The following is a 6,014-nucleotide window of genomic DNA, read 5'->3' as shown; positions in this document are numbered from 1 at the left end:
GAAATGGCAACTCACTCCAGTATTCTTGTCTGGAAAATTCCATGGACAGAACTAGAGGCTACAGAGCCTGGCAGGCTATATAGTCCATGTGGTAACAAAGAATCGGACACCACTGAGAAACAACATCATCACCACCAGTATACATTATATATTTACCTTGTATTATTATATCTAGTAATTCATAATGTATTGGTAATATGTTAGCAATTACTCATGATTTATTTGCTGATTATTCTTGTTTTAATAAATGATCTTCCTGTGAAGACCTGAAAGAGAGAAGGCCAGATTACTTGAAAATCAATTCATTACACCACTAGCTTCTTAAACTATAGAGAACTTTTTTGAAGATATGGTCTATGTATTGAGTTCCTTTCTTTCTTTGTAGCTATTTAAGGCAGCTCCTTTGTAAAACAGCTAGATTTAATATCCCAAAGGTCCTGTATTCCAGAATTCCCATTATAGTTCTCACCAATGGTGGGCTTTCCCTGCAATCCATCTCCTCTCTTTATTTTTGCCAAGCTGTTTCTGCCATCCCTGTTTCCCCTCCCTTGTCCCTGCCAGGACCAACCACCTCTGCCCGCTGTATTGCATGTCTTTCTTTCTAAACTCCTGCTCCTGCCTCCCTAGCCCACTCTTCCCGAGTCCTTCTGCCTCATTTTCTGGTGAGTAGTCAGCTGCAACAGATTGTCCTATATAATGTGGAAAGTGTTTGCTAAACAGTTTTCATAAATTGACTGTTCTGCACATCAAGCTTTTGGTAAATTCACTTTTGTAAATTAGCAAATTGAGAGACACCTTGAAAATTTTCATACTAAAGAATCACATAATTCCCTTTTTATTGAGAGCGTGTAGTTACCTGACTCAGTTTCTCAACAAATTTTCCATTCTACACAGGTCTCTAACTACTATCAATCTTCAAATGCTATCAGTTTTTTCTTACCTTACAGAATTTTCCTCAAAGTTATATATACTTTTTTCTCTTTTTAGTTCCTTGAGGAATTATCTTCCCCCCCACCCCCCGCCCCCGCCCCTGCCCCCGGGCCAAGTAAACAAACATGATTAGAGAGTTAATGTGATTTCTTAGTCTTTTTTTTTTTTTTTTTAACCAGTTGGGGATGCTGATGCCCTCTTAGCAGTTTGTTTCTGCCCTTAATAATCTAAAGATCACTTTTCCTGAAAGTAAAAATACCATAAGGGGATCTTACTCTTCACCTTTCCCTTTTCCTTTTCTTCTCCTTCTCTAGCTCTTCTCCTCCTTTCTCTTTCTGCCCTAAACAGGAAAGCATGATCCCCTTTCATTGTTCATATTTCCTATTACTCTAAACTCATCATGACCTTGATTCTCTGATGCTGCCCTTAATATGACCTAGTGATACTTTTGAAGGACTTTTTTGCTCCTTTAGCTGGTAAAGAATCCTCTTGCAGTGCAGGAGTCCCTGGTTGGATTCCTGGGTCGAAAGATCCACTAGAGAAAGGGTAGGCTACCCTCTCCAGTATTTTTGGGCTTTCCTGGAGGCTCAGATGGTCAAGAATCTGCCTGCTACCCAAGATCTGGGTTCGATTCCTGGATTGGGAAGATCCCCTGGATAAGGTAAGGACTACCCACTCCATTTCACTTGAGTAGTTTTTAAAAAATCTAAGTTATTTTTAGAGTTCATTTTTCAGCCATCTTAACCTCTCTTTTTTCATATCTTTAAAACAATATGCACCGTTGTTGTTTTGTCTCTAGGTCCTGTCTGACTCTTTGGGACCCCGTGGACTGCAGTATGGCCAGACTTGCCTGTCCTTCACCATCTCCCAGGACTTTGCTCAAACTCAAGTCCATTCATTCAGTGATGCTATCCGATTATCTTATCCTCTGTAGCCCCCTTCTTTTAGATAAAAATTTACAAAATTCAAAAACATGAAATGACGAAAACTTCTCAATCTCATTGAAGATAGCTACACAAACACATTATTAAATTTCCTTCTGTTTGTTTACATGCACATATATATTCATAATATGCTTTATATTTATATAAAACACATATTTACTTTTTAAAAATATACTGATTTATAAACTTCTTTTGTTCTTTTATATCACATTTTTCATATTAATAAACATAATTGTACTACATATATTTAAATGACCACATGGTATTTATTTCCTGGAAATAGCATGAATTACTTACCCAAGTCTTTACTTTTTGAACTTAGGCTAATTCCAATTTGTCATAATTTTAAGCAAAGATGTCATGAATATCTTTGTGCTTACCTCTTAAAGATATCCTTAATTCATTATTCTTAAAATGGGATTTCCATGTTCACATATAAACTGAAAAAAGAAAAATTGTACATTCTTAAGGCTTTACACAAATGTTTGCCAAGTTTTCTTCCAGGAAGATTTTGTAGGGGTAGTAATGCAGCCATGAAATTAAAAGATGCTTATTCCTTGGAAGGAAAGTTATGACCAAAGGAAATGGAAACCCACTCCAGTGTTCTTGCCTGGAGAATCCCAGATAAGGGGCAGCCTGGTGGGCTGTCGTCTATGGGGTTGCACAGAGTCGGACATGACTGAAGCGACTTAGTAGTAGTAGTAGAGCGCATATTAAAAAGCAGAGACATTACTTTGCCAACAAAGGTCCGTCTAGTCAAGGCTATGGTTTTTCCAGTGGTCATGTATGGATGTGAGAGTGGGACTGTAAAGAAAGCTGAGTGCTGAAGAATTGATGCTTTTGAACTCTGGTATTGGAGAAGACTCTTGCGAGTCCCTTGAACTGCAAGGAGATCCAACCAGTCCATTCTAAAGGAGATCAGTCCTGGGTGTTCTTTGGAGGGAATGATGCTAAAGCTGAAACTCCAGTACTTTGGCCACCTCATGCAAAGAGTTGACTCTTTGGAAAAGACTCTGATGCTGGGAGGGATTGGGGGCAGCAGGAGAAGGGGGTGACAGAAGATGAGATGGCTGGATGGCATCACCAATTTGATGGGCATACGTTTGAGTGAACTCTGGGAGCTGGTGATGGACAGGGAGGCCTGGCATGCTGCAATTCATGGGGTCGCAAAGAGTCGGACATGACTGAGCAACTGAACCGAACTGAATTTTATGAAAGCTCCTTACTAGTGGGTAAGATAAATGCATTAACTACTGCTTTTTATATTACTGATAGGGAGTTGATTTCTTCCTATGTCAAATGAAAAATTATATTGGTTTTCAAATTAAATTTCTATTTATTTTCATAGGCTATTTTTAGGGGGATGCTTATCTTTCAGATTGATTAGTAAGGGCCTTTAAATATATTTAAGTTGCTTTTTGTCACACCCTTTGTTTTTCTTTTGTTTTACAATTTTGTGCGTGATGATTTAAATTTGAGTGGAGTAAAAATATTAATTTTTCTTTTTGATTACCTGTTTACATTTTCTGCTGGTTTCAGAAGTTATTTTCTTCCAAATATTTTTGAATATTAAGTTAACTAACAATACAATGAAAACATAAATACTTTTTACCTAGACTCATCAATTTTAACATTTGCTGCATTTATTTTCTTTCTTTCTCTTTCTGTCTTTACCTGCCTCTACACACACAAACACACACACACACACACACACACACACACACATACACACAAGAAGCTTTCGTGTTTTCAACTCTAAATATTTTAGCATATGTCTAAGAACAAGGGCATTCTTTTACATAACAGAATATCATTATCATATTCAAGATTTAACACTGATATAGAAATAGATTTAAGGAAATAGATCTGATAGACAGAGTGCCTGATGAACTATGGATGGAGGTTCATGACATTGTACAGGAGACAGGAATCAAGACCATCCCCAGGAAAAAGACATGCAAAAAAGCAAAAGGCTGTCTGAGGAGGCCTTACAAATAGCTGTGAAAAGAAGAGAAGTAAAAAGCAAAGGAGAAAAGGAAAGATATACCCATTTGAATGCAGAGTTCCAAAAAATAGCAAGGAGAGATAAGAAAGCCTTCCTCAGCTATCAATGCAATGAAATAGAGGAAAAAATAGAATGGGAAAGACTAGAGATCTCAGAGAAAATTAGAGATATCAAGGGAATATTTCATGCAAACATGGGTGCAATAAAGAACAGAAATGAACTAGGCTTAACAGAAGTAGAAGACATTAAGAAGAAGTGGTAAGAATACACAGAAAAACTATACAAAAAAGATCTTCTTGACCCATAAATTACAACTGTGTGATCACTCACACTCACCTAGAGCCAGACATCCTGGAATGTGAAGTCAAGTGAGCCTTAGAAAGCATCACTATGAACAAAGCGAGTGGAGGTGATGGAATTCCAGTTGAGCTATTTCAAATCCTAAAAGATGATGCTGTGAAAGTGCTGCACTCAATATGTCAGCAAATTTGGGAAACTCAGCAGTGGCCACAGGACTGGAAAAGGTCAGTTTTCATTCCAATTCCAAAGAAAGGCAATGCCAGAGAATGCTCAAGCTACCACACAATTGCACTCATCTCACACGCTAGAAAAGTTATGCTAAAAATTCTCCAAGCCAGGCTTCACCAATACGTGAACCGTGAACTTCCAGATGTTCACGCTGGTTTTAGAAAAGGCAGAGGAACCAGAGATCAAATTGCCAACATCTGCTGAATCATCGAAAAGCAAGAGAGTTCCAGAAAAACATCTATTTCTGTTTTATTGACTGTGCCAAAGGCTTTGACTGTGTGGATCAGAATAAACTGCAGAAAATTCTGAAAGAGATGGGAATACCAGACCACCTGACCTGCCTCTTGAGAAACCTGTATGCAGGTCAGGAAGCAACAGTTAGAACTAGACATGGAACAACAGACTGATTCCAAATAGGAAAAGAAGTGCTTCAAGGTTATATATTGTCACCCTGCTTATTTAACATATATGCAGTGTACATCATGAGAAACGCTGGGCTGGAGGAAGCAAAAGCTGGAATCAAGATTGCTGGGAGAAATGTCAAAAACCTCCGATATGCAGATGACACCACCCTTATGGCAGAAAGTGAAGAAGAACTAAAGAGCCTCTTAATGAAAGTGAAAGAGGAGAGCGAAAAAGCTCAACATTCAAAAAACGAAGATCATGGAATCCGGTCCCATCACTTCATGGGAAATAGATGGGGAAACAGTGGAAACAGTGGCTGACTTCATTTTTCTGTGCTCCAAAATCACTGCAGATGCTGATTGCAGCCATGAAATTAAAAAATGCTTGCTCTTTGGAAGGAAAGTGTTGAGCTACCTCAGCTCAGTTCAGTTCAGTTTCTCAGTTATGTCCGACTCTTTGCAACCCCATGAATCACAGCACGGCAGGCCTCCCTGTCCATCACCAACTCCCGGAGTTCACTCGAACTCATGTCCATTGAGTCAGTGATGCCATCCAGCCATCTCTTCCTCTGTGGTGGCCTTCTCCTCCTGCCCTCAGTCCCTATCAGCATCAGAGTCTTTTCCAATGAGTCAACTCTTTGCATGAGGTGGCCAAAGTACTGGAGTTTCAGCTTTAGCATCAGTCCTTCCAAAGAACACCCAGGACTGATCTCCTTTAGAATGGCCTGGTTGGATCTCTTTGCAGTCCAAGGGACTCTCAAGAGACTTCTCCAACACCACAGTTCAAATGCATCAATTCTTCGGCACTCAGCTTTCTTCACAGTCCAAATCTCACATCCATACATGACCACTGGAAAAACTATAGCCTTGACTAGATGGACCTTTGTTGGCAAAACAATGTCTCTGCTTTTGAATATGCTGTCCTGGTTTGTCATAACTTTTCTTCCAAGGAGTAAGCGTCTTTTAATTTCATGGCTGCAGTCACCATCTGTAGTGATTTTTGAGCCCTGAAAAATAAAGTCTGATACTGTTTCCACTGTTTCATCATCTATTTCCCATGAAGTGATGGGACCAGTTGCCATGATCTTAGTTTTTTGAATGTTGAGCTACCTAGACAGCATATTAAAAAGCAGAGACATTACCTTGTCAACAAGGGTCCATCTAGTCAAGGCTATGGTTTTTCCAGTGGTCATGTATGGATGT

This window comes from Budorcas taxicolor, chromosome 1 (assembly GCF_023091745.1).
Source record: "Budorcas taxicolor isolate Tak-1 chromosome 1, Takin1.1, whole genome shotgun sequence".
NCBI lineage: Eukaryota > Metazoa > Chordata > Mammalia > Artiodactyla > Bovidae > Budorcas > Budorcas taxicolor.
This window is presented reverse-complemented; position numbering follows the sequence as displayed.